The sequence below is a fragment of the Diceros bicornis genome, chromosome 5 (assembly GCF_020826845.1).
Source record: "Diceros bicornis minor isolate mBicDic1 chromosome 5, mDicBic1.mat.cur, whole genome shotgun sequence".
Lineage (NCBI taxonomy): Eukaryota > Metazoa > Chordata > Mammalia > Perissodactyla > Rhinocerotidae > Diceros > Diceros bicornis.
The window spans coordinates 16553109-16575784 of NC_080744.1; the positions used below are offsets into that span (position 1 = coordinate 16553109).

The 22676-nt window shown below is 39.3% G+C and overlaps 1 protein-coding gene across 2 annotated transcripts in view; it reads right to left on the reverse strand.

Annotated features, from left to right (window-relative positions):
- The window catches only part of AKAP6 (A-kinase anchoring protein 6), a 438207-nt gene that overhangs the window by 307674 nt on the left and 107857 nt on the right, over positions 1-22676 (reverse strand). The window lies entirely within an intron of this gene.

Consider the following 22676-nt stretch of genomic DNA (forward strand, 5'->3'; position numbering starts at 1 on the left):
TATCAGCCAATGAAAAATCACTGCCAGCAGTCGTTACTTAGCTGTTTTTCCAGTCACGCTGACTACCTGACACATATTCTCCAGTAGATTCCTCAGTAACCACTCAGGAAACAACATACCCTGGTTTCTTGCAAGTTTGTGGCCTTTATACTTGAAATTCTATTTGGCGAAATCCTTAGCTCCCATTTTCTTTCCCTAAGTATCCTAAATATATTACTCCATTGACTTTTGGCAAAAAAAAAATGACAAAAATCTAGTGACCATCTGATATTCTTTCCCTTATTAATGACTTGGTTGTTTAGCCTGGATGACCATAGGATTTTTTTTCTTCTTTTATTTTTTTCTCCTTTTTACGGTCCAATAGATTTTAGTTTTCCGGGTAGATTTTTTTTCCCTCATACGTGTAGTGCCTTTCCAATATGTAATTTTAAACCATGTAAAAATTTACTTTAAGAAAGTTTTCATGAAGTAGAGGTGTTAACATTGGTTCTATTCTACTGTGTTAGTTTCTTTCTTGGGGATTCCTATTATACATATGTTTAATCTTCTTGGCAATCTGCCTATCTGTATCTATTACTTTTTCTCAAATCCTTTTTATCTCTTTCTTTATTTTTACTGAGCTGTAATTTACATATAATAGAATTATCCTTTTTAAGTATACAGTTTGGTAAGCTTTGGCAAATATAAGCAGGAGTGCAACCAATATATAGCACATTTCCATCACCCCGGAAAGTTTTCTCATGCCTCTTTGTAATCAATCAACTCCCCTTCCCCACATATACACACTGCAGCCTCTGGCAACCACTGGTCTGTTTTCTGTCCCTATATTTTGCCTGTTCTAGAATGTCATTTAAAAAGAATCACACAGCATGTATTCTTTTTTGTCTGGCTTATTTCATGTAGCGTAATGCTTTTGAGATGTATTCATGTTGATGTATGTATAATTAGTTCATTATTTTTATTGGTAAGTAGTATTCCTTTATGGATTAATGAAAATTTATCTATTCACTAGTTGATGGGCATTTGTGTTGTTTCCATTTGGGGGCTATTATGAACGTCTTTCCTCCTTTCCGTATTCTGTATTTCTTAAGGTGTCATCTGTTGTGCTTATTTGCTATTGTGTTCCTTCCCTCTAATATAGCCTTCATTCCTGAAATTATTTTCCCTTTATTTCTAATTTTTTCCTGAGTTTTTACCTTTCCTAAAGTCTTCCTTCTCTTCATTCATCATACTTCTGAGTTTTTCTAATTCTGATTCATGTTTTTATTTCATAGTTTCTATCATTTGCTTAATTTCTTTTGGCTCAGCTAGAAATATTAGGTATCATTTTCATATGTTGTGTGGGCATATCATTCTGGCACGCTTTAATCATCTGTAAAGATGTTATTCTATTCCCTATTCTCTTTTTTTTTTAAAAAATAGTAATTTTGTATGGTAATCAACCTTTTCTGTTGGTTCATTTCTTTTTTATTACTGTTGTGGCTACTAATAACACTTTTAAGGGCATTTGCAATTACAAATAATATAGGAAAACTTTCTAAGAAAATAATATACAAAACTAAGTATAGCATCAGCAACACATAATTATACAGCTTCCATCACCTGTGGAAAGTAGGTAACATTATTACTGTCCATAAATTGTATGAAGTCAATATTTATCCTTACTTTAATGAAAAAGAAACTGATATACCCCAAATTTAAATGTTTCAAGCTAACAGTAAAGCAATATTACAACTCTAAGCTCCTAATTATCAGATTATATATAAAGATGTACATAATTGAAATGAAAATTCACTATCTTAACCTGAGGAATTGTCTTTTCTAAGTAGATTTTTCTCTGCTTTGGATTCCTTTTAGAAAATGAAAGGAAATTTGATATCTTTCTTACTGCTGATACAGCTTTAGAGTAGTAAAAGAATTACCATCTTGAACAAGTTAACTTTCTTTTATACAGTTGCATGTATTTGCCAAGGCTTCTCATTCGCACTAACTTGCTATCAAGTAAGCAGATCAAACAAAATGTGACTTTGATCAATGGGGAATATCTGCGGCAAAACCGATAGAATCCTTAAAAAGCAAAGTAAATAATTCTGAGTTGCTAAAATGGTGACGAGGTCAGCCTTGCAATGTTGGGGGAGGGAGGTTTCAGGCAAGTGAACAGAAGAACATGTTTAAATTTTCTATTTTGGCATAACTTGGGTCCCAGTTCCGTAATTAAGGTTATGGGCTCTGAACAGAGATGAATGCGAAGAGGAACAATTCAGAAATTTCATGTTTCTGATGTAGACGAGAAGCATGTGGTCCGAAGACCGGGTCCTGTCTGTGCAGCTTCACCAGGCGCCTGAACTTTATCAGGATGTCAGTCCCAGAAGCACACAGGGAAGAATTCCCAGTGTGGTCATCGCACAAGTATCTTTCTGTTTGGTTTCACTCTCTCGTCTAGTGCTGTGTTGAAGTCTTGAAGTTGATCCTAGATTAACAAGCAGCTTGGGATTTCTGAGTTTTGCCTGTCCCGGCCCAGGGCTGAGAATGAGGGGGAAGGAGTGCTCTTGCCATATTTGTTGTACAAGGAAATGGCAGTTAGCCAAGGCAAGTTTCTAATTTTGAGCCACCTCCACTCCACACCAGGGCCATTTGAGGGCTAAACTGTGAAGCAGATAAATTAGGGTTCAGAATCCTCATGACCTCACCTGATGTCGCTAAAAACGCCCATTGCCAGGGGATCCTCAAGCCCTTCGCCTCCCCCACTTCATCAAAACCCACCTCTTCCATGTTGAATTTCCTCAGGCCCTATTCAGTAGATAATAAGGCCCCATTCTGTAGATTGACTCAGAGAATGACTCAGTCATTCTCAGATTGACTCAATCTTGTCTTCACCAAGAAACCTCTTTTGTTAGCTCTCTCACTATATCCAATCCTTTCCCACTACAAACTCTGTATTTTGAAAGATTGTGCCTCTTGGTCAAGCTAAATTTATTTAGAATTTATTATTTTTCCATTTATTTAATGACAAATACAACTGCTTCTAAGAGCTCCCTGACTAATATGAGATAACAGATGTTAGTTATCTGGTGGGTTTGATAGAATTTCAGACAGAAGGCAATAAAAAATGTCAGTCTGTGAAACCACATCATGGATAAATGCATAACTTCCATTAGGCTTTTTGAAGTTTCCAAAGTAGTTTGAAAACTATCATTTATTTGTATATCACAGGTTGAAGATCATTGATTTTTTTTCATATTTAATTATTTCCTAATACCCTCCTCTTGGGTAAGATAATATCTTCCTTTGATTAAAATGCATATAATTACTAGCACTACAAAAGTAGCAAGTTCATTAAGAGTTGTATTTGAAGCCCAGGGACATAATCCAATTCTCTGACTCTGGTTGGTCATGACCAGCTCTGTCTGCCACCCACAGATATGTGACAATTTAAGACATCTATTTTGAAACAGATATTTTGATCCGGCCATTTGGCAAACCATTATTGAACCATAATATAAGTTTGGTTGATTTAGATTTCACATCCAACAAAATTGTTTGTTTCAATTTGAGAGCATGATTCATTTTATAAGACTTGCTATCAGCTAAACACTTTTGTTATTTGATAATGAAACAAAAAAATCTTGCATGTTTATATATAGCTCTTTACTCTGTTATTTTGGGTTTTGGTTTTTGCAAAAAGAAGAATTTTGATCTCTACTTCTTGTTCTTTTTAAAGTCAAATTTGAACTACATTTCTGTGAAGTACAGGCAATATTTCTACTGTTTCCTTCATTTTGAAAGATTTGCCAAGTTAAATACTATGGCACTATATGACATTTACAGCACTACAGGACTGCTCAGCATTAAAATTAAACCATGGTGAATGTTGCTTTTCATGTAAGGCATCGTGAAAATATTTAGGTGGATTTCCATGGATCCTATTAGCCTTAGCACTATTATTGTACCTGCTTTATAATCAAATATTCTCATGCATTTATCACATCTTGAAAAAATGTTAATCCTTAACCACTTTTAAATTTTTGAAATGCATGTATATCTGCCCTTTCTACCTATGCTCCTCCACCACTAAAAAAGCAGAAACAAAAAACCAAACAAATAAACAAACAAACCCCAAAACTTCAGCCCTTAAAACAGTGACAAGGTAAAGGTTACAACAAAATCCCTTCCTCTACTCCTCACTCTCATCAAAGTGGCCACTCCGGGGTGTCCTGCTCTGACCCATCACCTTCCCCCACCGACCCATTTTAGCTGGGCGGATGGACAGTCAGTAAACTCAGTCACTTGTTTGGGATTTAAACTTCATGTACCTCCAAAGTAGGTTGAGGGCAGGTTACCAATGTTATGTAACTTAAAAATAGGGCAGCACTGATACAAACAGATCAGAGTCGCTCTGGAGGAGATACAGAGGACGGGGACGGGAAGCCTCACCATTTTTGTCCCCTAGCATCCACCTCACAAAGGAAAATTTTGGAGTGAACCAATTTTGCTTCAATAAAAAGGAGAGGACAAGCAAATTTATTTTCAAAGAGGAACTTCTTGAGATTTTGAGTAAACCAGTTTGATGACAACGTGGCAAATACATGGAGACACACTTCCAATGGATAATTCTTGTGTCCACATCATTTGATTGCTGCATGTTCAAGAAAAACACACTATTCAATTGGTGTATACTCAAGAAAAACACACAAACAAATTTTTAAATGAATTAAAGAAAGAAAACAATTTAACATAAGGAGGCGTTTATCTTGGGGAAAATAACCCCATCCATTCCAAATCTATAATCATATGCCTTTTTAACTATATAGCAAAAAAGAAATGTAAAATAAAAAACAACTCTTTAAACATCTAAAAATGTGTATTATCTGCATCTTTTCATCTCATGTAAAAATCGCGTTTTCACTGTAATTTATTTCCCTATTGTTCCGCACCAGCAAACCATCGGTCCTTACATGGTCCTTTATATCAGCAAGTACAAACATGGCAAGTATTGCCATGTATGGAAAGCCCTGTGATACAGGAGCCAGGCACGGCCACCTGAGAAGCTGTGCTCTGCTCGGAAACCTTGTCAGTGCTTGGTGCCTGCAGAAGGACAAGCATTGGCACTGAGCTGCAATCCAGCACAAGACTGGCTGGAGGGGGTCTGCCCTTTCCAAATTTAAGAGCTCTTACTGTTTCTTAGAAAACCCAGATGCAAGTAGGAGGAGGGCCATCAACCTTAATTTCTCTAAGTTATTTATTACTAGTAGCTATTGGACATTCAAAAAAATGCCAGATATCCTGAAAAAAAGAAATATCCTGAGGGAGGCCGCTGGACACAGACGCTCAGGGAAAGCACTTTGTTCAGACAGTGTGGGGAGGACGTGGCCATCTGGGTGGTTTTGCAGGCTGATGGAAACTTTCTGCATAACTTGAAACTGTCTGTACTTACGGTTTCTTATGTGAGGTCATAAAATAAATTAGGGTATTAAGTTTGAGTTTCAGAGATGAGCTAAAGACAGAGACTCTCAGAGCATCACCAAACAATTCATTTCTAAGAAATGCTGTCTAACTTGGATGCCATTGATGAGAACAGATTTGATTTGTAATTTGGGTTAAAGAGTCGGTTTGAAAAATTCTATTATCACTACAGGAATTTCAAATAGCTAATAAGCATTTGGCAGCCTGACTTGCATTTATTTCAAGAATAAACTTCTAGTAAACACTAGTTATCAAACTGGATTGCAACACTGGCTTAAACTTCATCTGAGGAACAGTACAAATCCTGTACCTCCTGACTGCATCATTTAGAGCTATGGGATGTAGAGGGAAGGACGCTGGGTGGAGGATCAGAAGACAGGATTCTAACCTAGATTCTGCCCCTTATTAGCTGTGTGAATCTGAGAACTCATTTAACTTCTCTGGGCCTCTGTTTTCTCATTTGTAGACTGAGTGGGGTTGGCTGATCTCTCAGATTTCAGCTCGTTCTAACATTAAAACAAAAATGATCCCACTTCTCTAAATGTCCTTGTATGGAAAATCCTACCTTTATATTAGTGTACTTATGCCTACAACAATAAATGATGTTTCTGAAGCCAGGGGTCCCTTTCCCATGATGAAGTCTTCAAAGTCATGTCCTCTCCAACACCACCACCACCACCACCACTATTCTTTATTTTGGGTGTGAAACTAGATGGCAGAGGATTAAGAGTCCCTGACTTCCACTCTTACAACCAATAGGTAGTTTAATAACATGAATATCATACATGACAGCAGCACTTTCATTTTATTTTTTAAAAATATTCACAGATACGATTTCATTTCTGGTAACCACCTAGTGAGGTAAGTAGTAGGTACTATTATTCTTATTCTGAACAGAAAAATTAAATGAGACTCAGAGAGGTTTAGTGACTTGCCCCAGTAGATATGAATGCCTCTCTCACAATCAACCAAGGGCACGCTCACTGATACAGTCTCTGTAGGGCAGCTCTGCAATATGTCCCAAACTGTAAAGCATGCGTAGACTTTGACTAAGCAATTCCAATTTTAAATATTTCAGACAAGCACAAAAAGATACACGCTCAAGGATAATAACTGCAACACTTTTTATCACAGGGAAAAAATAGAAGCAACCTATATGTCCATCAACAAGAGATGAGGCAAATAAGTCAAGGCACATCCAGACAGTGGATTACTATGCAGCATTAAAAATGATAGTATAGAGCTATAATTAATTAAATGGCTGTGGCCACAACTTACCTTCAAGTTAAGGAAAAGGGGTGGGGAAGTACAGGTCAAACATCAATCATCTCTGTCCAACAGAACTTCTGCAATTATCCGTGCTGTCAAACAGAATTGGCTTAAAATGCAGCCATTTGTGACAACATGGATGGACATAGAGGGTATAATGCAAAGTGAAATGAGTCAGAGGGAGAAGGTCAAATACTGTATGATTTCCTTCATTAAGTAGTAGATAATAACAACAATAAACAAACACATAGGGACAGAGATTGGATTGGTGGTTACCAGAGGGGAAGTGGGGAGGGACGAGGGTGGAAGGGGTAATTCGGTACATGTGTGTGGTGATGGGTTGTAATTAGTATTTTGGTGGTGAACATGATGTAATCTATGCAGAAATAGAAGTATAATGATGTACACCTGAAATTTTTACAATGTTATAAACGAATGTTACTGCAATAAACAAAAAATTTTTTTAAAAAATGCAGCTAGTGTGACTAAGGAATTGAATTTTTTTTCCTTTGGTTTTATTTAATTTAAATGAGTATTAAGTTTAAATATCTATATATGGCTAGGGGCTACTGTACTGAACGGCACAGTAGACATAAATATTTATGTTATGACTATGTGCTAGTTTATAAATGTTTTGTTTAAACATCAACAACAAGAAAATCAACCAATTTGTGCCTAGGAGACAATCAGAAGTTACGGGAATAAATTAGTCAACAACAGGTTCATCTAAGGAGCCACTGTGCCTGCTACATGAGCCCCCAGTCCATGTCTTATATGCATGGTTTCCATACCTAGGCATGACTGCGCTAATTTGGCAAGTTTCCTAGATACTGGCTCACATACTAGCAAAAAATAGCTTTATGCCAAGAAAGCTATAGGTTTTGTGCTAGCTCTGCAAAATAGACCAGAAAGAAAGAGTGATAAATGGAAAGAAGCAGAAAATAGAAGCCTCAGCATTAAAAGCAGGGCCAGATTTTTTGAAAGGATGATAAATTATTCAACTAATTGAATGGATTTGTAGCGATTACGAAGCTCATGTTTTCTACTTACGAGTTTTGATTATATCAAAATGTACTGAAGCAACAAAATATCTTATTTTCTCATACACTAGCCAGTATAAAATTTAGTCTTAGGGAACCTTACAAACTAGCTGAAGGCTAATTTGACTTTAGACCTGCAGGAAGCAGGACGGATGTTTGCTTGGTCACAGGTATTTCCAAACTCCAATCTATTTGCAAATCTAAAGCAACATCCTCCCCCTACCCACCACCCCCATCTCCCGTCAACTAATTTTTTCCACTACCAGATGGATGAAACATAATAATCACTTTCCCCATTTGTGTTTTTGTTAATATTTTGCTATTATAAACAAGATATAGTAAACATACTCTTATAGAAGGCTCTTTTTTCTATATTTGGTATTTAAGGAACCCTTCTTAAAGACCAAATTCACCCAAATTGTAGTGTTTTAACAGTAAAACTATAATTAACCAAGGTCTTCAATTAATTGGCTCTTCCCTTTATTCCACTTATTAGGAGAAAAAAATAAATCCCCAAAAAACATAAGGAGGAAACTCTCAGCATAAATCTCATACTACATCTCAATCTACATGATTCTATTTTGTGAAAATGATGTTCCAAGTGATAACCTCAAAAGCTGCAGTGTTCTTAATCCTGAGAAAGATTTAGGTATGTTCAGCACTACGCAGTTGAAATTTGGGGTGAAAGTGTACTAATACACAGAAAATTTTTCAGCATAATAAAAAATCAAATTTGTTTTTTATTTCATTCTGTTGACTAAAAATGTCAACTGAAATATGTCCTGCCCCTTGCAGGCCTTGTTAATCGAGGCTCTATTTTATTGTGTTTTAACGGTCAAAAGCAAATTATAGAAGAGTGTATTACGATTGGCAGTATATACAGTTCCCACAAATCTAACACACACACACATACATGTTTGCCAATTCACCCTGCCATAGTCACAAATGCAAGAGGCAGAGTTTGGACTGGGAAATAATAATCATAATCAGAACTACTAACATTTATGTAGCACCTGAGAGATTTCCAAGTTCTTCTAAAGAATGATCTTACTTGATTTTTATAACAGCCTTTAGAGGAAGATATTTATAGCTAAGGAAATTAAGGCTCATAGAAATTACTGAATTGCATGGTGTCTAACTTTTAGTAGGTAGTAGAGACAGGATCAGAACCAGGCCTGCCATCTCCAAATCCTGGGGGCTTTCCACTCCGCCTCGCTCCAGCACTGGGCCAGTGGGAACGGGGGAGGCACGAGGGCAGCAGTGACAACTGACTGTCACTGATTTGAAGAACTCCCATTGCAGCATTATAAGCTGTTACTAATGAGGCACCAAGCTTTCATTGCGTCCATTGTGCTTCTGAAATCTCTGAGGCAGCTTGAACTAAATGAGCTACCATCAAGAAAAGGGACCGGACATCCCAATATGCCCTAAAAACTCTGGAAGACAGCCTCAACCCAGTTTTAAGAATACCTTCAACTGTTTTAGCACTTACTACCCACTGTGCTTAGAATCTGGCTTCTTCTGCTGGAATTAGGTTAGCAGTCCTCAAGCCATATGACTCAAGGTAAAAACTGGCAGTTTATTGGCAGGGCCTCTTTCTGAAGCCTTTCCCTTCCATCTACCCTTTATGGGCCCAGAACCCTCTCCTCCCTCAAAAAACCTTTTCTAAGAAAGCCTCCGGTATTTATTCTTGATGTGAATGTAAGCCAATACACTACTTATCCCAAAGACATTTATATTTAATGTTTCATCTCTAATTATAGAAAGAAAGCCTTTGTGGAGGGTAGAGAAAATTCAGGCATTTAAGAGCAGACTGGGAGTTAAATTTTCAAGGTGAAGGTCTTTTCTGCAATCCCACTGTCTACCTGGGACTGGGTGGCTCCTTCAAAGCCTCTGACATTCATGTATGTGAAGAAACCTAATGCAAACAAGAATCCAAGTGGCTATTTTCTACTAAACATAGGACTGTGGAATCAAGTATGCGTTTTTAATATCTCTCTTTCTCTCTCAGAATCTTCTTATTCTGAAATCAGGAAAAAGTGAACTGAAAAAGCAGTATGATATAGTACACTACAGGAATTAATTTGGAGTCTCACAAATGGGTTTCAAAGGGTCTCTTGAAATAATATGCAAAATATTATGTGCATGTGTGTGCAGTGTCTTGAGAAGATGATTTATAGTTTTCATCACATTCTCAAAGAAATTACTAATCTAAAAAAGACAAACATAGGTTTTGGAATTAGAAACACCTAGTTTTTATTCCTAGCTCCACCACTTTCTAGCTATGTGACCTTAGTCAGGTCAATTAACCTCTCTGTGCCTCTGGTCCCCCACCAAAGGTCCAGGTAGTATTGTAAGGATTAATTGAGATCATACTTGCAAACCACTTTGAGGAAAGCAAAGCATAAATGCTAGGTAGCTGGTCAGTATTATTACCAGCAGACCAAAGGGCTTGAGAAACTAAGAGGAAGGGAGGGCCTCATCCAGATGCAGAAATAGAAATGGGGGATCGAGGCCAAAAAATTGACAGAATTTACAGTTTTCTTAGAGTATGCCTGGCTGTCTTTGCAAAATGCTAGGGCTGGAAGGAGTCCTATAGTTTTCTCATTTTACAAATGAGGAAGGCGAGACCCAGAAAAGGGAGGCGATGCCACATCATAACGTTAGAGACAGAACTTGGACAACAGATTCTGTCTCTACTCCAGGCAGCTAAGAACAAAGAAAAGCTGCCACTGGTATTGCTGTTATCCAACTACAAACAAAAACTGCTCCACTCACCTGATTTATAGACGTTTTTCCTTTCCTGCAAGAGGACCTGTGGTCCTGGGCAACATTAATCAAGATGTCAGTGCATTTCATCTTAGTTCCTCCCCTTTTGCTCCTTTCTATAGAAAGAGCAGTGTGCATGGGTAGATATATGACTGATTTAAATATGTCAGTGTACCTGTTTTAACCTTTAAAACCAAGACTCCCACTGTCAGAGCTGTTAGACAGAACGTCACGAGCGAGCCCATTTCCTTACCAGCTCTCACTTGGACGGAGAATGGATGCAAATGAATATTAAGCTGCCAAGTAGTCCAAGATGGAGTTAGATTCATAATTCCACTTCCTTTCAAATATGAATATGCGTTACCCTGGAGAGTTAGAATAACTGAACTGATAAAGGACTTGCATAGGGCTTAGAGATTTAATTTGACCCAAACTTTGGGTTATATTAACTGGAGTCTTGTCTTTGAAGGAATTTAATTAAGGTTACTCATCACCTCATTCTGATTAAGAAAAATGTCAATTTTTAGTCTGAATTAATTCCAGCAAAATTCTGCTTGTTTTGGCCAAGTCCTAACCCCAAAACTTCTGTGAAAATTATACTAATTTAAAAATGCTTATGAATGCATTTTATTATTTCACTGAAATATCCATGGGACGTTTTGGTTTCCCTGGCATGCTAATGCCATTTACAGCAAAAGGAAAAGTTAAAAATGATAATGTGAGGATTCGGTCAATCAGCTGACCAAAAATGTTTGCAGTTTTATACAAAAGAAGTGGGAGAACCTGCCCTTAAAAAGCTTGTAGACTTGTTTGTGGAGATTAGAAAACTATGTATTGAAAAAGCAAATGAGAATGTAAAGTAGTAAACACTAGCGCCAAATTACAGATCGAGAGAGTAGGTGCTCCAGAGCAGCGTGGGCTGAGAGCATCCAAGAAGGCTTAGAGCAGAGACAGGAGTTGGTGCCGGGCCTTGGATCACTGGTTTGAAGTTAGAACAGTTGGGAGTGTAGAATTCATGCTGCAATTCTAGCTAGGGTCATGATACAAGAGAAACATAATCACCCTCTTAAATAGCTTCAGTTTGGAATAAAATTTTTTTATTTTTTACTATCTTTGGCTAATAAATCTACAAAAATATCAATAAAAAACCAAACTAAAACAAACAAAAGAACCTAAGTTTGATGAGGAATAAAGTATACCACATTTGCTTTTTAAACTAAAAGCAGAGACCATAAAATTCTATTAAATAATTGCGTAGCCTTTATAAAGCCTTGTGCTTTAAGCTTCAATAAATTTGTTCTGGAAACCTGCAACACATTTATGGAATTGCACTTTAAAAGATGTATGGAATTTTAGGATAACCACATTAAACAGTTGGGAAATATTTATTCTTATTTATGATCCTGTGGAAGACAAAAAATATAATTTCTCATAGATCTTAAGAAAAGCTAAGCCCAACAATTTTTTTTTTTTTGCTTGAGGAAGATTGGCCCTGAACTAACATCTGTGCTAATCTTCCTCTATTTTGTATGTGGGATGCCTCCACACCATGGCTGACAGTGGTGTAGGTCCACGCCCAGGATCCAAACCTGTGAACCCCAGGCCTCTGAAGAAGAACATGCGGAACTTGAACCACTCGACCACGGGGCCAGCCCCCCCAACAATTTTTAAAAACCAAAACAAAAAACAATAACAAAACACATGTCCACCAGCTCTGAGAAGAAAATTCACCATTTTTTCTAACATTTTTACATGTCTACAACTTAATTTATGAAAGTTTAAAAAGAAATATTTTTTAAAATATAGACACCTCAGGTTTATAACTAATTAAGAAGAGATACATATAGATCACAAGAAGCAAAAGAGAGAAATGAAAAGGAAAGCATGTAATCATATGCACAAAAAATACGGTGAGCCCCTGTGTTAATCCAGGCAGAGTTTAGATTCATTTTGATTCACCTAGCTCGTCACTCACTGTAGAAGACCAGACTCCAGCAGATAGATACACCCAAGGGAGAGCAACCGGCGTTAACACATTTCATCAGACCCCAGCAAATCACCAAGTCTTGTGGGTGATTAATAGTTTTTGCCATGATAACTGAGTTATCTATGTACCCACTTACACAATCCTACATTTGTCTATACAAAACATGGTGCAGAAAAACTCAAATAAAGAAGCTAAAATACCTCATCATCTTTGAATGTCTCCTTGCAGTAACTATTCTTTAATGACATCAAGTTTTCATTACCAACCTGATTTACCTCTAAATGTTCATTGATGTACCATCTTTGAAACTGCAAACAGAGTTTTGAGGCGAGGATTTCCCCCCCAAGTCATACCCCTAAAGTGCAACGTGTCCAGGATGTCCTGTCAAAGGTCAAACAAAATGAAAATATGCATGCCTTCAGATGTCCAGAGCAGATGTGGGAACTAACTCTCTCTAAGGAAGATCTGCCAATTATTCACAGGTCTAACTATATCAGTTTATGTCAATCAACACAATAAGCAAATGAAATGTATTGTATGCTGATTGTTTTCTTCTGTCCTGATTTCAAAGTCACAAAAATGTATTAACAGAGGTACATATTTATGGAATAGAAAAAACAGGATTCCTCATAACAGCTAGAGTAGAAATAACTCAAACTGAATGCTGTGTCCACCACCATGCTAGGGAAGGCACTGTATGAAAATAAGGGAGAGCCCAGAGAAGGACTGACCAGACTAGCCTTCAAAAGTCTTCACCAGGTGGATGACATCTTAGCTGTGATTCAGAGGCTGTAGAGCAATTTTCCCAGAGAGACAAGTTTGGGGTGAGGAGTGAGGTGATTTCCCAAGGAGAGACAAACCATGTTCTGAGGCATGGACTTCTGAAAGGGCCTGGCTTTTTAGAGGCAGGAAAAGAAATGTCAGAAGGAACAATAGGCCAGCTGGGTCCAGATTGTGAAGGAGCTTAAAGGACATGCCCAGGCATTTGGACTTTATCTGGGAGCGCAGCTGGAAGCTAAAGGAGGTAAACACTGCAGTTAAAATATTTTTTAAAACAACATTTCACTCCTAGTTAAATTATTTCCAGGATGGGGGCAAAGACACGTCCTTAAAGGAGGGAGTCTCCTTATGTGGTATTATTTGGAGAACTCTCTCCCCATCTTGTCACTGAAGCCTGCCTCTCACAATTAGAGACAGATTCCTTTGGCCAGAGTGATAGTATTAATTCCCTTTGCAGAGGCAGAAGTTTGAGCTGCAGCCATTGTTAACACTATCGTTTGATTTAGTTTACAGGGTCTTCTGAGGGAAATTAGATTTCTGGAAAGAGGGAAAACAGCGAGAAGCACTGAAGACTTTCTTCGTAATTTGCGTAAGGCCAGTTTCCCTCCTTGTGAGTCAGTTCTCCTGTGGACCTTGCACCCACTCCCTCTTCCTCGGGAGAGGAGCAGATCACTTTCCATTTTCATTTCACATATTCCTTCTCCATTGAATGATGCATTTGGCAAATTCGCCTCGTTCAAATAATGAAGCAAATTGTGCATTAAGGTATCACAGAACAACAGAAGCAGCTTACAAGGTGCTTTTAGGAACGCTGCTAAAAGGAACAGACGAGAGATTTCTATCCTGTTCCTTTTTATTCTATTCACATTTATACAAAGAAATAGAGCCCTCAGCCCTAACACCAAGTGACAATAGACCTATCAGTTCAGTTTGAGCCTGATGAGGGCAAATTCAGCCACAGAGAACCAGTCGCCTCTGACTCCCCTGCTGCCTCTGTGGGTTTGCATCGGCCACCTGGTCTGATGGACTTCTTGCTTCCTACTTCCACCATGCAAGCCGCTATGTCATTTACCAAACATCCTCATGACTGTCTCACATCTCTCCTCTTCCCAGATCACCATGCATATACCCGCATACTCATCTTAAGACACAAGTTTTTACCACGTTATTCTTTTGTTTGTAGATGTCTTTATGACTATTGGATCAAGACCTGACTCCTCTGAGGCATTTGAAGTATTTATGGTCCTTCAAAATGTGTCTCCACTAAGCTCAATAATATATGTCATTCACCATTCCGCGGGCTCCAGGGAAAGAGGCTCTTCTGTCTTTTACATTCAGAGCACACTTTGCTCAGGCTATCTCCCATGCCTATGCAAGGTGGCCACAGGAAGCTGTGTAGGTGGTGCACTGCACAACCTCGAAAGAGGCCATTCACAAATAACCTGCCCAACTATAGGTGGGCAGCCCCATGCCTGGACCGCTCTGTAAAATAATTTCTAGTTCAAAAAGTTGTTGTGAGAATTAAGTGAGAGAGAACCATTTAATTTATCTGGATTCAGTTTTCTTTTGTTTATAAAAAAATTTAAGAGAATAACATAATAGTACATTTAAAACACATAGGCTCGGGGCCAGCCTGGGGGCATAGTAGTTAAGTTCCTGTGCTCTGCTTCAGCGGCCTGGGGTTCACAAGTTCAGATCCCAGGTGCGGACCTACGCGCTGCTTATCAAGCCATGCTGTGGCAGGCATCCCACATATTAAAAAAAAAGTAGAGGGAGATGGGCACAGATGTTAGCCCAGGGCCAATCTTCCTCAGCAAAAACAGGAGCACTGGCAACAGATGTCAGCACAAGGCTAATCTTCCTCACCAAAAAAAAAAAAAAAAAAAACGTGTAGGCTGTATGGACTTATTCCCTTCCCTCTTATTGTTTTTACTGACTTTATTATGTCACTTGAGAAACTGAAGAAGTTCAAAAGAGTCATGTAGGAGTCTTTGCTCCTACGTAAATGACTTTAAATTCCTGGCTGTCTTTTTGGGAGGAAAGGGAGAATGCACGGAACAAGCAAGATGTATCGAAAAACCTGCTCAAAAACATCTCCTTCCAGGGTTTTCAGCTCTGGCTGTGCATTGGAATCACCCAAGGAGTCTTTAAAAGTACTGATGCCTAGGTCCAAACCCAGATTCTGATGTAGCTCATCTGGAACATGGCCTGGGAAATGGGTTTTTTAAAGCTTCCCAGGAGATTGTACTTTGCAGCCAAAGTACAATCTAAGCATGCCATACCTGGAAATCAACTGACCAGATAACATTTCTCATCAGAGATGTTCATCTCTTGTTCCACCCACTCCCACATTAGGATACTAGTAATTCACACGTTAGTACCATTGCACTGTAATTAGATCACGTTTCCCTCTTTCAAGATGTAAAATTTTGAAGAGGGGAGAGTGGGCAAGGTAGCAACAAACAACGGAGAGAAAGAAAATAAGTTCTCTCCCTAGTTCAGGGCAGCTATGAACACCCTACTCAGAGAGACCCCAGGATTTCATTTACGTCCCCACTTCAAAACCCTTGTATTCCTACTTGTGATGAATTAAAATACATAGAGCTTAGATCTTCCTCTTAATTAAAAAAAGAAAAACAATGAGCCCCCTGCCCTCACATCCATTACCTGAACTGTCTGGTACAAGAAAACCAGGGCTATTATGTCATGCTTTAGAGCCACTAACATTTCTCACATTAGCAGAGGGGTGTGAGGCCATTGCACCCAAGTGGAAGGAACATTAGACTTGAGGCTCAAAAAGCATCGTTTGACTCCCAAGATGATCACCTACTAACCTGTCTGAGATTCAATTTCCTTTTCCTCACCTCTAATAGGGGGTTATGATGAGGATTACATAAAATATTGTAAATAAAAATTCCTGGTACGTATCAGGCATTCAGTGAATGCTATTGAACTGAAAACTCTCTAGGCAAGGGAAGAGTGAACTCATATCCTACCTCTGGTGGGTTGCTGCTACAAATATCTAACCCCCTGAGAACATAAAAACTGATGGCTATTGTTGCTCAGTGATAGTTCGTGCTGACATTATTTTAAAACCATTTTTTAAGTAATAAATTCCCATAACACTTCTCTAATCAAAATAATACCATTTCTTCAAACTTTTCTCATTAGACTCATTTTCAAACCCTTTTATGATAGTTATTAGTTTTCTCTAAACCCTGTTTTCATGGTTTCCTTCAAATTGTAAGGTCTATGATAATCCTCATGTTCCATGCTACTATTGCTAATTAAAAATTACACAGCTAGACAATCTGATAGACTTGTTGGGCCACCTACCTTAACAATTAATGCTCCCATCCAGGCATCCGAATACTTTAGTGTGTTTGGCTAAGGTTCATGCATACCAAAGATCTTCCATAATAATATGTGTCAGAAACCACCAAAGTTAAATTTTCCACATTGTCTTTCCCGTGTCTTAACCAAGAGTGTTCACATGTAGTATAAAACATGTGCTAGATCTGAGACTTTTAGTTCATGTCCCCAAATCATGCTGAAAACATATTAATCATTCAACAAACAAAAAGTATTTATTTAGCACTTAGCCCATTTTCCAGCATTGGATGTGTGGGTGTAGGGGGTGAAGAGATAATTATTCAATAACTGAGATAGATTTTCACATAACCGGATCTCCTAAATATCTCAAATTAGCCTTTCAAACATTAAACATTCTTTTTATTTCATTCATTTTTATTGGTCAATGATGCCAAATATTCTTACACAATCTAGGCACTAATAATAAGAAAAACCTTTCCGCTGATAAGCACTATACTGAAATCACACTCCCAAGATACTTGGCAACTAGAATCCAGCTGCCCTGAGGAAGATACATCAACCAAAAGAGAGATTCCAGCCACAAATCTTGGCTTTGGAAAAATAAAAAAAATTAACATCCTCATAGCCACCAACAGGGAAATCAGCTTCATTTTTCAGTTTCCTGGGATTTGGAATATGCTTTTGGGGTTGCCAATTTAATGGGCATTTCATGTGAGTTCTAATCCCATATAAGTACAAAAAAATGATGTTGCAAAAATTAGCACCAGGTTACATTTAATTCCATGATATGTTCCAAAATTGAAGTACATATCAAAGATATTGAGGAAAGTTGAGAGTGGTCTAAAGCAGTAACAATCAAACTGTTCTGGCCTTGACTCAGAGAGAGACATAAATTTTACATCACGACCAAACATGTATATAAAAACCAAGTTTCACAAAATACTGCTTATCCTTACTTCATGTAACTCTATTTCATTGTGTTAGCTCTTTAATTCCTTATATTGATTTCAAAACCCACTAATGGACTGAGACCTACTTCTTGAAAAACTAAGGTCTAAAAGGCAAAAACAAAAATAACTACTCTTCCCAAAAAACAAAGATATTTGGTCTTCAATCTTAAACTGGTGCTTATTTAACTTAAGATGTGTTAGAAATCGGAAAGCTCTCAAAGATGGTATAAATCGAATGTTTGAGGCTGTAACACGTGGTCATATTAACATTGAGATCAGAATCCTCCAAGCTTCAAACTATTGAAGTCAGAAATTTACTTCTTCTCAGGAGTTCCCTTTATCAAGAATTTCTGAGAATCCTAGGGCCTGTTTTAGATGTACCCAAGAATCATCCCTGACTGTCACTCACTGTCACAGCCAGCAGACCCTGGACTCCACAGCTGCCACTTTGGCACCACCTCTGCCACCTCATGCAGAGCTCAGCTAGTTATGCTCCAGCACTGGGGGAAAGAGAACACTCTTTCCCTCTATACCTGCTGGACAGGACAGGGGAGAAGCCCAGGCAGACAGTCACCTGACACAGGTCCTCTGAGTCACACCCACAGCCCTTTCTCCTCACTGAGTACCCACACTGCCCAGGTGGCTGGTCAGGATGAGTTCCAGGGCTGAGAACATACTTTACCATAAACCACCATCCCCTCCTTCCTGCACTGGGACAGACTTCTTGTTCCATGATGAGGGTGAATCCCCTCCCAAGAGCTCTGCCATCCAGGACTTCCATCATCCTCAGCCGATCAGGCACATCTGATGTGCCAACTCCAGCTGTGGAGAGGATTCAAGCCTTTCTCCCAGCAAGCCCTCCAGACCCCATGTGGGTCACTGGGTATGTATTAACTCCAGATGTCAGGCACATCTCAGTCTGGGTATAGCTCAGTCAGAACATCTTGTAAACAGAGTCTCGGTTGAATGTTCTAACTTTGAGAATCAGGCCCAAATTGAGGATACAGACACAAATTTCATCTGGAGGTGGTTCAGAGTAAAATTTCTCTAAAGTAGATTATTTGGGGAACTGATTCCAGCTAAGTCACTTCAAGTCACTACTATTTGTCATCCAGCCACATCATTTAGCCTATGCTAGCTAGTCTAAGCTTTGCTTCTTTCCTGCTATCATGTTTCCAGGAATACAAATGATATTCTCTCTAAGAAGACAGTTAATCCAGAAGCAGAGGTGCCTAACGTGCCTATTTAGCACCTAAATATATTCTTCAAGACCAGAAGTCTCAGTTGAAGTTAAGAACCTTTTAAAGTTCTTGGTCTGGTTTTTCTGCAGAGCACAGCCTCTGAATCCAAAGGCGGAGGGGGAGAGGCAGAGTTTCTAAAAATGGTTCAGCTGGCTTCTTGTACTTCTTACCAAAGAATGTCTGGAAGCTGAGAAGCAAAATATGTGGATTATAGTTTCAGTTTAAAAAATAATGGAAAAAACTACACAGTATAACATATTGCATTGTTTTCATATTTTAATCTTAAGGTTAGATGTTTTTATTCACTCTCTAGAACAATCACTCCCCCCTCCCCAACATGGGAACTTTATAATAGTGGTTTGTAGTTCATCCTGGGGGTTACAATAAAACTAAAACTTCCCCTAAGGACTTGGAAATAAGGTTGATGAGAGTGGTCTTTGATAAATAAACTTTAAGATCAACACAATGACCAGAAGATAAGCACAGTTACTTTTAAGGAAAAAGAGTGGCTCCAGGTCTAGGAGACCTAAGAGTACGCTTATTGACCAAAAATCCTTACTACAGAGGAAGTCAAACAGAAAAGTGGGTGGAAGAGGACCAGGCACAGCCACCTACAGAAAGAAGAAGAGACTCTCCGGGGCAGACTCCCCAGGCAAGATCTCCAAGGCTTCTGAACCACTCGCAGACTCTCCTTGAGGAGAGAGAAATGCCCCAAATGCACTTGGACCTTGATTCATTCAATGCTTTTGTCCTAATTCAATCCTCACCAAGCAGCCTTCCTTTATGTGACTTTACAAGCCTGTCCATGGAAAGAGAAGGCCCTGACCATACAGACTTGGACTCGTCCATCAACCACTGAGTATTGGCTACTCATCTATCCAATCACTGATGTGAACTGAGCCCCCACCAAGCGCCAGGTCTTTGTCCTAGGCAACTAGGATACGGTGGAGAATTAGACACTGAGGTCTTTGGGGCTAACACAAACAAGTAAACAAATAAATAAGATAACTGCACCTAGTGATAAGAACCATTACAAAAAATAAGCTGAATAATGGATTAGATCCTTGCTGGGGGAGGGCATGGGTGTTTTAAGAATAGGGATTAGGAAGAGCTTCTTTGAGAAAATGACATTTAATATAAGACCAGATGCTGAGCATTTTCCAAAAGCATTTTTCAGTGCGTTGTGTAAAAAGTTATACTTCGACGCGATGATAGAGACGACTATGATAACAAGACTTAGAGCAAGCAGTGTGAAAGGGAATGTGAGGCACAGAGACAAGCTCGGTAAGGGGGGCTCTCTTGTGTTTGCTTGTCTTTCACCAAACAGCACAGGCCCCACCTCACTCCCAACACTGCCTCTCCCAGGCTTGTGCTCCCAGATGTTAGAACTTGGCTGCACCTCTGGCTGACTGCTTGATGAGGATCCAGAATCTGCCAGGCAAAGACAGAGGAAGAGAGTTTCTAGGCAGAGGGAACAGGAAAAACTGTAAGGCAAGAACTAGCCTAACATTTCTTTGGAATTTCCAATGTGCCTGGAGCTTGACGAACAAGGGGAAAGTAACAGGAGACAAGGGCAGAGAAGCAGACAGAGGCGCAGGAAGAGATCTGGGTTTATTGTAAGCCCATAGGAAGCAAGGGAGTGACACGATCTGATTTACATTTTTAAAAGTTCCCACTGGCTACCGTGTGGGGAACAACGTGCCAGGTGGTAGAGGAGGCTCTAAAGGTAGCCCAGGCAAGCAGTGACGGGAACTTACTGGGGCGGCAGCAGTAGTCTTGAGGAAAAGTGAATGGCCTTAGGGCATATTTTGGAGATGGATCCCCAGGACTTGTTGATAGACATATATGTGGAGTGGGGAGTCATGTTTTGGCTTGGCAAAGAGTGGTGCCTTTTACTGAAATTGGGAGGGGCGTGGTGCGGGGAGCAAGAATGTCAATTGGCGTACCCAGTTGGAGATGCTCACTAGAGACGCAAATAGAGATGTAAGTTAGACAGTTGAGACTCCTGAGAGAACACTGGGATGGATATGCTATAAATTTAGAAATTATCTGTGCCTAGATGGTCCTTAAAGCCGTGGCATTCCCATCCCTGTGATGGTTATTTTCTATCGTAAATTAATAAATTGAGTGATTCATCAAGGCAGTGGGAGCCAAGCTGGGTCACCCCATGGAAAACGGCTGGCTCTGCCGCTCTGCTTTACCACACATATCAATTGAGAGCTGCTTCTACAAGGTTGTTTTGTTGTGTTTCCACATGTAAAACACTGTGCCCAAATTCCCTTTATTCTTGTGGATCAATGTGGAAATCTGAAAACCTAACATGTACTTAAAATCTTTTTAAAAAATGCATCAAAGCGCTTATTTGGTTGAATAAAGAAATATTACACAAATAAAGGGGAAACAACTAAGCAGATTAGGAGACCAAAACTAAACCCCTGTGTAGGAGAGGCCACAGCTCACTGACCAGAGCTCGTTGACTTTGGGCTCAATGTGGAAGGGCTCTATCACTACAGAATAGTTGAGAACATTACAGAGAATGTTGGTTAAGTCACTCAACGAAATAAGCATCAAAAAAGGTAATGATAGAAACCCTAGAATTAAATTAACAGAAGACAATTTCAATTCATCCCTTTAACGGTCACTGATTAACTACTATGTGATTAGTGTGTTGACTTCCTGCCCTCATGGGGCTCCTTTCTCAGCAGGGGAGACAGACCACACTGTGGGATGGAGCTGGATGGAGGCAGATGTCAGGCGCCTTTTGACTGAGGTGGGAAGGTGAGAGGCAGTTCCAATGAGAAAAAGACAAGCAAACTGCCCTAGAGGTGATTTCTCAAACACTAAATCTAACCCTGGTTGATGGTTCAAAAACTTTACTCTTATTTGGAATTAAAATTTGAATTTTCACTTAAGTATTACTGACATAATTAAATGAAGTTAATTGACACATTAATGTTTTTAGGGGCTCTTAGCAGCATGTTTAGTGGAGTCTTCTAACGATATTTCCATTTTCCCTCCATTCTCCTTTATCATTTATCACCTTTTCTGTGTAAATCTGAAAGATTTTGGAGAGCAACAGTCAATTTTCCTTACAAACCCAACACTATATTTACTTATGGGAGCCACGTGTAAGTGTAGCATTAGAGGGAATAGAGGAGAGGAGGGGAGAATTCAGGCCCCCTGAATTCCATCTCACTGCAGCCTGGAGGAGTTAGACAGCTGCTTCTCTGATTAAAGGAACTGTGTTTCTGGGACGGAGGCACATCATTCCCTGCTGCCACAGTGGGGAAACCAGCCGGGCTTGCATTCCACTGAAGCTGATTCCTAGCCATCTCTATGTTACCCTTTTGTGCTTTCTTCTTCCCAAGAACCTATAGAAAGAAGACCACCCAGGCCTGCTCAACCTGGGAGAAGCCCAGCCACCTTTCCTTTCTAGCTCCTTTGTTTTCTCTCTCTCTCCCCAACCACCTTCTTCCCTCTCTCGGACACTCTCATGCAGCAGCTGGGCCCAGGATCTGTCGAACAAGCCTGAGAAGGCTAAGCCAGCTCTGCTCTAGGCTTTGGGGCACATGCTCTCTCTTAACTGCCTGTCTTTTCCTCTCACACTGATGGCTGCATCCTATAAGCCATTTCAGTGTTAAGATCCAAGAATCTGTTTGGTCTTTTGTTTCAGATCATTCAGGATGAACCAGCTTAGGTAAAGGAATTCTCTCTCCTAAGGATCTCATCTTAACAGACTAGAAATTTTCATTGGAGTTTGGGGACAATGCCCAGATTGGTTATAAATCTGCCTTGCTTTGCTGATCATTGACCTGAGCATGCATTTCCCTCAGGGACCTGGAAG